Genomic DNA, 10869 nt, shown 5'->3' with positions numbered 1-10869 from the left:
GGCAGAAGGGGCACACACCAGAAAGGACATCTTGGTTTTTGTAGTCTCAACACTGAATTGCTGAATGATTCTGTGATTCACTTCAGCTTCATGAGCCTCAGTTTCCTAAGCACTGCTGTTTGCCTTCAACATTTTACCCAAGGACCCTTTGGTGAGCATTCCTTACCTAATAGAACAGAGTATTTTATACTTTATAATACAGGGTCAATAATTATATAAACTGTAAAAGCAAAGAAGGAAGGCAAAGACTAAAATCTTTTGCTTAGTATCTGTGAGAAACGAGATCCTTTCATATATAACACTATAACTCCATTAACCTGGAAGAAGCTAGTTGGTCAAAAGGCTAGAAAGCCCTCCCGACCAGGACCACACAGGAGGACAGGTCCTGCTTGATAGATGAAGCAGCATGATTGGGCACATGAGGCGTTACCCCACCTCTAAAGTCTTTAAGCTGAAGAAAGGGCAGCAGTTCAGAGAATTCTTCTGTGTCAGCAGCCTTCTCATGTTGCTTTGTCCACTGGATCCTCAAGGAACTAGATCCCAAAATGCTACTATTATCATTTATCTGAAGCTAACAGCCTTTATAGAGCCCACAGAACCATGTGCAGTCTATCCCATCCTTGCCAATTTTGTCTCAACCTTGCCCCTGCGACCTACCCCCAACCAGTGTTCTCTATGAACACAGCTGAGGTCCACTCCAATGTTCTCTTCTGTTGACAATACTGGACTTTATCAATTACTTTTTCCTCTTCCTATAACAAATATTCTGTTGTTGTTGCTGTTGTTTATGTTTCTGAAATTCATACATTCATTCATTCATATCTTAGTTTAAAAGTGATTTCATATGCAAACATGCCTTGCTGACTCTTCCAACCTAGTTAGAGCCCAAAGGAAAACTATTTCTGCACTTATCTTTCACCATGCTCAGGACACTGACTTTTCAAAGCCATTGTTCCTTTCTGGCTTTCTTCTTTGACTGTATAAACTTATTTTGGCTGCAAGCTCTAGCCAACCCTCCCTCCTTCTCTTCCTCCTTTCTCCCTGTGTTGGCAAGGAGTTCCACAAGGTACTTTTCTTCTACTTGGATGACAAATTCAACATGCTGAATGAGATCTGTTCAAGACTGAAAGTGTGGCAGAGTTTGGGGGTGATGGTAAGTTTAGCAGCCAGTAGACACCAGGAGATGTTGGAGACAGGTAGAGAGACACAGGCCAAGGTCTTAAGTATAGGTGACAAAGCTGTTAATAATTGAGACTCTTAATGAGCCTTAAAGCCACTAGAAACTTGTGTGTGAATTCCCATTTCATAAATGTCATGTACATTCTGAATCCAACTTCTAATTCTCCCCATGGTTTTCCTACTCCTTTTAGCCTGTCATTGTAATTAGAATGTAGAAATATGTTATCACTACAAGGTAGACCTTGAGTCTACAGTGAATTCAAAGTAGATAATGCAGACTTGACCTTAACATCACCTGAGACATCACAGTCTGAAGGGATGTATACATCAAAAAAGCTGAAGGCAGACTAGGACAAGCACAAACCGTAACTGAAAAAGAAGAAAGGTAAGATGCTGCCGGGATGTCACAACCTGCCCAGTAGAATGTTCCTGAGACCAAGCCAGAGGCTTCCTGGCCAACTGCATGCCCTATCCAATTCCGGAAACCTGGATTCTAAACTCCTTTCAATCAGCGGTAGCTTTGTTCTCACAGACCTGTCTGTGCCTCACCTGAGGAAGAGAGCTATTCAAAAGCCATAAACCATTTCATCCCTCAAATATGAAACTAATCCATGTCACTCTAATCCAAACCATTTCCCACCACTGAGATTAAGGGGGCCTCTCCAATTCTACCCCTGCCCTCCAGCACTGCTAACCATTCAGTTCTCTCCCTCACTGCTTCTCCTTCTGGGGAATTCATGCTAAATTTCCTTTGCCCTTTTTTCCTAGTCATCAACTCAGCTTTCTTCCTATTTGGATGCTGAGCTGCATTGGACATTAAATTCATTCCTAATTAGTGGGGTGAATTCAAATATGTGAAAATAACTTCATCTCTTTTCAGTTTTTATTTGGAGCTTAGAGAAGACAGGAAGTCACTTTTATTATATTTTAAGTTATTTTTCTGGGTCACATTTTTCATTTTTTCTTGAAGCAATTTTATGTCCAGTGCTTACATTTAGAAAATGCTTAACAAGGTGTACAATAAGAAATTTGAAAGTTAATACAAAATCACATAGGGTTGTTGCATGAAGAACAAGGCCTTGGGCTTAGAAGTCTTGGTCCATTTTCTTCTCACTTCTCTAATATTTGAGTTAAATGAGCAGATATCTAAATTCATTGAGCACTTTTCTCCAGTATTTATGCTTTCCCCAGCATGTATAAACTGACTAACTTTGGGCATATTCCTTAATTTAGTTATGTGTCAGTCAATCCACATAAACAATATGCAGATAGAAAAGGCAGTTAACCCATGACAGATAGTCAGCATAACACATGGCATTGTACTAAGTTTAATTCCTGGTGTTTTAGCAGTGTGCTGAGCACAGGTGCTGATGGTACAGGTGTTTTATGGTATTAGTATGATGGTTGGGTAGTGTTGTTGCTGGTAATTATTATTGTGGTAGGGTTAAGGTTTTAGTCTTGTTAAGTGGTGGTGATACAATGATGATGGTAATGAACTAGTAAGTTAAAGCTTACTTATATTGCTAAGGAGATTTAAGAAACTTAAAGAAGCTGGACTCGTTTAATTTTTAGAAAATTCCACATTTTTTCTCTGCTGCATAATTGTAACTTAACTAAAGTACTTCAGGAAAATCTAATGCATCTTTTCCCCCACTCCCCAAGAAATAAAAATTAGATGTTCAAGAGTTTTGAAATAACTAAGTATTACATTCCCGAACTAAGTGGATATCGAGGGAGTTAGGAACAGCTTTAATAGATGGAAAAATGCAATCAATCTAGGTTTTTTGTATTATTCTCCAAAGATTATAAAGAAGGCATTAACTGAAGTAAGTTAACTCAAAAGGTAGGCTCCTTAAATATCTCCTACTCAAATTTATTAATTTGTACATGTGGGAGAATGTGTGTGCCATAGTGTCTGTGTAGATATCAGAGGACAACTTGGAGAACTCATTCCACCACACAAGTCCAAGGTATTGAAATTAGATGGTCAGGCTTGGTAGTATACTTCTTAATCTGATGAACAATCTCGCCAAGCTTCCTATTCAAAATTAAGGGAAGTCTAATCAAAATTAATGACAAGTATAGATACAGAAAGAAGAGAGATAAAGCAAGGACTTATGGGAAAGTTGATGATCTAGGGGCAGGAACAAAGAATAGATGCAGAGTAGTAAATGAGACTAAGGAAGTTGTCTACGATCACTCATGGAAGTAAGCCAAGTCAGACTAATGGACACCTGCTCTCCTCTTAACTAAGAGCAGGAGTCTTTGAAGAGGTGGTCCAATCTTATTTTCAGAACACTGCTTCAACTTCAGTGTGCAAAGGAGGAACTCTGGTGAGAAGAACAGGAGCAACATGACATGGTCCAAATGGTAAGGAATATAGCCCGAATAGGGGAGGCTAGGAGTATAGATTGGAGGGGGAGTGTGGAGCTAGGACTAGTAGCGGTCAGAAAAAATAATGATATTTGAAGAGAGGAAAAAGATTAGAGGAAGAGCATAACAGAAATATTTTCCATTTCTACTTTAGGTGTCTGTTGGATTAAATGTAAAGGAATTTGAAGATTAGGTTGATACATGATAGTAAATATGAGGGGCTTCTGAGAATGTGGACAGCTGGTCAGCCTGAACTACAGAATAAATTATGATAGTGGCTTAGAAACACCTCTCATCGGAGCTATAAGCTATAAGCAAGGAGCAGAATAGGTATCAGAATATTACATGATTACAAATGTGGAAGAAGGTCAGGTGCTAGATAAATGACTCTGTAACGGATCATTACTGTTGTGTTTCAAGCCATTTGAGCCTCTCATCTTTCCCAGCTCTCTGGTTCACTTACATTCTCTCTCAGTAATGCCTTTAACTTTTTAAATAAATTATATTTATTTCTATGGCTATCCATGTGTCCCTAATCTAATTATTGGTTTTGGGACATAAGAAACTAGAATTCCACCAGGTACCCTCAAGGCAGATATTTGCATATATATAATAATATTGGAATATAACTATAAAATACAAGAAATACTCATAATTCTATATGATAAAACAATTACTGCATGGATATGTGATAGGTAGGTAGGAAGGTAGGTAGGTAGGTAGATAGGTAGATAGATGATAGATAGATAGATAGATATAAATTGACTATTATTCTAAGAGAATACACAATAATACACATAGAAAGAAAAATAAAAATTCAGCCATGAACAAATAACACAAAAACAATGGTTGCAAGCAAGATGGACAAATGGTTCCTAAAATCATGAAGTATAAAATTGAGGAAAAACAGGTGTCTGACAAGGTATCTTTCCCAAGACATTTGTCAGGTATAGGAAAAGTGGGGAGGAAACCACACAGTTTTAGGAGAGAAATCCAACAGAAACCACTTGCAAGAGATACACCGAGAGTCTAGCAGTAGAAAAACACAAATTTCACTGACACAGCAGTTTGTTGCACTGAGAAGGGTGTGTTATTATCTTTGTAGCATTCTTGTTCAACCCACTTGGCCTTAATCTAATTATATGAAAACACTAGATAATTCTAAATAATCTTCAAAAACATCAAGGTAAAGGAAGAGAGAAAATATTTTAGCCACCTTTTCTATGGTGGTACATTAGCCTTGTGTGTGTGTGTGTGTGTGTGTGTGTGTGTGTGTGTGTAAAACATCAATGTCCTACTAGTGACTGAACATTCCATAAACACTTTGGCCAGTAATGAATTTCTGCTCTAACTACTGTCCCTCTGCACAAAGAAATTTCTCTGATGAGGATTAAAAGTAGCACTAATCTATGGGTACAGAGGCAAGAATATAGAGAGCAGTTTGATACTACATACATTTAAAAAGTAGTGCTAGTAGGTTCACCACTGGAACACATGAGCTCACCAACCCTGGGTTCTTGTTTGGATTTGTAGTACTAGTTCTGTCCTATGCAGTGGGCTATAAATCAAATAAGAAAGCAGTTGGCTACTTCCATAACATTTATGCAAAGGTTGAAATTTGGAAATATCTTGCCATGCTGGTCAATACTGTAGTTCAAAGCATTCATGGATGAGTAATACTATTGATGACCCCCCACCTCACAACAGCCTATATACCACTCTCTGGTATGCTTAAGATTAACCAGCAGAGAGAAAGCTTCATGACCAGAACTATTATTTTCCATGACCTGTGACCAAAGTGTATGGTATGTTCAGCACTAGCATTGTACCATCAAGCCTAGTAGGAAACAAAGAACAACTGTAATAGTCTCTATTGCTTTGGGGATCTCCAAAAAAAAAAATGCCTGGCCAACAACACAAGGTGAGATATCCCATACCTGTCATTGGGTTTTTCTTTGTCAAGCTATGGGCTTCTGGAAGGGATATTATCCCCTGTATAGGTTAACTCCAATTAAACTCTTTTTGTATAAATATGTATTGTATATATGTAATATATACAAAGTATATATGAAATATATATAATGCATATATACAAATTATGTACACATGTATAGTAGGCTTCCATATGTCTTTTCAAACACGTTAATATTAGTTATCCCTGCCTCCACCCTGTCTTCCCATCCCTCCTCCCAGTTAAACCTCTGTTTCTTTTATTTCTTTCCCCCTTTGGCAGTTAAGGGGGAGTAGAGCAAAACACTATATTCTGGACTTAGAAGATCCACTGTTCTCATGACTTCACATCAGACGTGTTTGCCTATGTAAGACCTACATAAGAACAACCCAATCTACACTCCAGCTTGTAGGAGGAAGTAGATCAGGAGGCTCATCCCTAACTGAGGATCTGTTGCCAGTGATGGCTTCTGGGAGAGGAGAGTCAGTTTCTTCAAGAGTGTGACCACTGGTAGATGGTTCATGCTCTAGCTGATGGCTGTGTAACAATGAGAATATGGGCCGCACGATCTGGACTGGGTTGGCTATCACAATAAATTGATTAAAAACAGAGCACAAATTTGGGAGGAGGTAGATGAGAGTGGATCTGAGAGAAATTAGGGGGAAGAGTGTTGGATTAATATAATCAAAATATGTTGCGTGTATTACTAAATGCTCAAATAATTCATGAAAATATAATTTAGAAAATAAATTGTTATATATTCTAGAAAATTAAGGGCAAATTTCATCTAAACTTAAGATAGAATCTTGAATATGAACCTGGACCAGAAAAGGAAATATCAGTAATGAACAACTTAGCAAAAGTTTAGACAAGTTTTGAATTCAGTTAATGATTTGTGTTAATCTTTGCTTAGTTCTAATCTCTGCACTCTGCCTGTGCATGGTGTTCACACAGTAGAGGGTGGTGGAGCAAGTAAAAGTTAGATGGAAAACCTGCTTAAGGTTTGCAAATTGTCCTCAAGGCTACTAAAAGCAGTCCAAAATAAAAGAGTTCACAAAGATACCAGACAACCTGCTGCTTAATCTGTTTTTAGTTTGGAGACAAGACTGTTATCTCCAGTGTCTTCTCCTCTTCTTCTTTCCTATGTTACTTGAAGCACATCACCTATCTTCCTCAGCGCTGGTAATCTCAATGTGGGTGATGGTGTTTACCCCTGCCTGGGTAGCAGAGTGTCTCAGGTGGCTCCAGGGGGCATGTCCATGTACGTATAAGATTATGCAGCACTTTTGCCCTTGAGATATTTGAGTTTAAGTCTTGGCTATCTTACCTACTAGCTGAAAATTCTTGGGAAACAGTCTTTAATGTGGGAATATTCTCCATCTTTTGTAGGAAGCTATTAATAGAGTACAGCTCATAGCCTTTCCATAAGGCTCAAATGAGATAACAAACAGAGACTGCTCAGTCTAGCACTCGGTACATGGAGAATGCCTAAAATAGCAATGATTAATATTTTCCACATTCTGTGCTACTGAAGCAAGCTAAGGAACAGGGTATTGAATCATGTTATGCATACATTCTGAAATGGTAATTTTTTGAGTTCTGTTTAAGCAAGGCAGCTTGTCTGAAGCCAGTTGTAGTTGATCAAATGAGGTTTAGAAGTAGATGGCAGAGTTAGGAGTTTATGTGCTAATCAATGTGGCTATGAGGGCAACTCACATTTTCTCATAGGCCTTTTGCTGTCATCGCCTGCATCCCTCCCTGCCACACCCTAACATTATACAGTTTGGGTTGAAAACAACCTCAGACAAGGTACTGTGCCCAAACGTGGTTAAGGAGTTAAATTTAGAACAGACGGACAGCCTGACTTCATTTGACTGCTGAGATCCAAGACCCACATCCAAACCACAGTGGTTCCCTATGCATTCCTGAAATCAAGGGGTAGAAAAGGGAGAGTAAGAAACTCCCACCTGGCATGTCCATTCTGCTTCTACAAAAATTTGCTCGCGGCATAAGGGCTGAGTCTCTGCTGTGCTGGACCTTGTGTTCACAGGGCAGCCCTGGCTGGCAATGATTCAGAAATCAAGTTTCTTCACAAAATGGTAAAGGCCAGACTCTCAGCAAAGCTAGAGAAAGCCTGTCCTTACAGCCTCAGACTGAGTCAAGACTTGGTCTTCTACATGTCCCTGGCCACTGTTATAGGGCAGCTCTCAGCACCTCTTCAGAGATGGCCACAGAAACCGCTTTGCAGGCCTCCTTGGGTCCAGTGCCTCTTTCCTCCCTGGATGTAGCATCAATGCCATAACTGTGGTTTTGGGAGGGCCCCAGGATACCTCATCACTTCATTTATTCCCAAACTACAAAACTATCTCAAATCAATATGCAATATAAACAAAATAACCTCAATCACACAAATTTAAGTAAAACAAGTTCATCAACTGGGGGTCTGCTCTGTTAAATTATGCATGCCACCCTGCTTTGGAACTTTACAGTGCAGACATGATCGTGATCTTACCCTAGTGGTTTCTGCCTTCAGGATCCACCCTAGCCTTTCTGACCTGGCACTGAGTGCTCTCTGTGCCTCTCCTTTCCATATTTCTCAGTTTATTTTCTCATTAAGGCCTAACCACACTCTGCACCTTAGGCTCAAGTGTCAGCTGCACAGTACTCTTTTTACTTCACAAGGATTGCTTCCTTTATGCTTTCCAACTTTTGTATAATGGAAGTCCTTCTTCTGGGCTGCTTTTCTACAGTTTATGATTAGATTCATGGCTCAAGATTCAAAATCTTGTGCAGAACCCACTTGTAGATTACTTCAGGGTTCTTAGAAATCATCTGGTCTACACATGTTAATCCCAAATAACTCCATCCAGAGGATCCTAATAATAGTTAATTAGCACTTTCTCAGACCCTAGGCACCATGCTAATCCCTTCCCATGATGAATTCAATCTATCCTCATAAAAGCCCTGCTTAGAATTAAGCAACTTTACTCCCATTTCGGAGTTAGGTTGATAACATGCAGAAAGACATACATCTGGGAAGGAAGGGCCCAGGACCTAAATTCAGTTCTGTATGCTCTATCTGATATTCCATAATGCCTCAGATAAATGGTAAACCCACCCCATTACCCTCATTTATAGTTAACTTGGGCAAAAGAAGAAACGTGTTTTTTAAGAACATATAGCACATGGAAAGAAATAATAAAGACAACTTTCCCTTCTTGATCAATGGACTTTCTTCTTGCCACTTTCTAGAACCAAATGATCCACTAAACATTTCCACTGCACCATTATTTCTTACATAGCTGGCCATTCGATACCACAAAGGACTGGAATGAAAGTAAGGCAGTCAACTTCAATCTAAACCAAGTTCATTTCTGTGGAGATCCTATTAAACATGAGACTAGCTGCCCCCAAAGCTACATTAAAGGATCATCTTTGAAACTTCACTTCTCTTAACTCCTAGCCTCCATTTTGAAAATGAGAGGCAATAACAAAGAATTGCTGTACTTAGAAAATGAAATCTTCTCTGTATGGCCCTTAGCATGAAGCCTGACAATAGGCATTCAAACAGACGTAGCAACCAGCATATCCCTTCAAGAGCCAGGATGGGAGTATTAAGAGACAATGTAGAAGATTGCAAAATAAAAGGAATTTAAAGCAATCTTTTTATTTTAAATCTGAATTCTTCTTTTCACAAGTGAGACATTGAGGCTGTGTAGCTAGAGTTTTCCTGCCTTGCCCACAGTCAGGACAAATCTTTGTCACCTGCCAGTCCCACAGCCGCTCAGACCCAACCAAGTAAACACAGAGACTTATATTGCTTACAAACTGTATGGCCATGGCAGGCTTTTGCTAACTGTTTTTATATCTTAAATTAATCCATTTCTATAAATCTATACCTTGCCACATGGCTCGTGGCTTACTGGTACTTTACATCTTCCTTGTCCTGGCGGTGGCTCCAGGCAGTGACTCCTTCTGCCTTCCTGTTCTCTTATTTCTCCTCTCTGTTAGTCCTGCCTATACTTCCTGCCTAGCCATGGCCAATCAGGTTTTATTTATTGACCAATCAGAGCAACTTGACATACAGACCATCCCCCAGCACAGCCAAGTGCAGACCATCTCAGATACCTGCACTCAGGCTTGTGGTCCTAATCATCCTTTATGTGGACCTGCTGGGTAAAGCCACGAGGAACCCAAGAATGGGCTCCCACAGGACATACAGAACATCCCACAGCAAGGCTGTAAGAGAAGAAAGCATATTAGGTTCAGGTCATTAGTATATAGGTAGAACCCAAAAGGACAGGAAAATTGATCTCTGGACTTTTCCAGTATCGTTCCTTACTTAGTCCTATTTAAGGCCCACAGACAGGCAGTCCTTATACAGTAAGCAGCAGGAGGAGCTGTTAATGTTTATCTTAGACTTTTTTCTGAACCAGAACTTGAATGTAAAACTTGGCAAGAACTTCCTGCAGACGTCACCTTTAAAGTATGTGTGCATGTGTGTACAAACATTCATCTGCATATGCACACACTTGTTGCTGGAGGGCTTCTCTCTAGGTTCTACAAAGCCCTGCAGTCCCACAATCCACGTATGAAATAATCACTCAGACACATATATTATTTATAAACTGTATGGCCGTGGCAGGCTTCTTGCTAACTGTTCTTATATCTTAAATTAACCCATTTCTATAAATCTATACCTTGCCACGTGGCTGGTGGCTTACCCGTGTCTTTACATGTTGCTTGTCCTGGCGGTGGCTGCAGTGTCTCTCCCTCCTTCTTCCTGTTTCCCCAATTCTCCTCTCTCCTTGTCTCGCCTATACTTCCTGTCTGGTCACTGGCCATCAGTGTTTTATTTATATAGAGCACACACCTATGCATATACATAGGTATGTATAAAAGAGAAAGACAAAGAGACAGGGGCTGGGTAGAGACAGGATACTGAGGAACATCTGCGTAATCTCTGCATATATTCAGGGTGAAGTCTTGAGACACAAGCTCCAATTACAGCTTTCCTGAGCACATTACAAATACCTCCACTGTTCACTCAGAAAGCTCTGACCCTCAATCTTGTCCCTTCCCCAATCCAAGGCATATTTGCACTGTAGCTCTTTGCATCTATCTTTCTTCTAATCCTTTTTTTTTTATTAAGAAATGTTCTATTCATGTTACATACCAACCACAGATTTCCCCTCTCCTCTCTCCTCTCATTCCCCAGTCCTCTCCCAACCCACTCCCCCATTCCCACCTCCTCCAAGGCAAGGCCTCCCATGGGGCATCAGCAGAGCCTGACACACTCAGCTGAGGCAGGTCCAAGCTCCTCCCCCTGCACCAAGGCTGTGCAAGGTGTCCCACCATAGACATAG

The sequence above is a fragment of the Peromyscus leucopus genome, chromosome 2, assembly GCF_004664715.2.
Source record: "Peromyscus leucopus breed LL Stock chromosome 2, UCI_PerLeu_2.1, whole genome shotgun sequence".
NCBI lineage: Eukaryota > Metazoa > Chordata > Mammalia > Rodentia > Cricetidae > Peromyscus > Peromyscus leucopus.
This window is presented reverse-complemented; position numbering follows the sequence as displayed.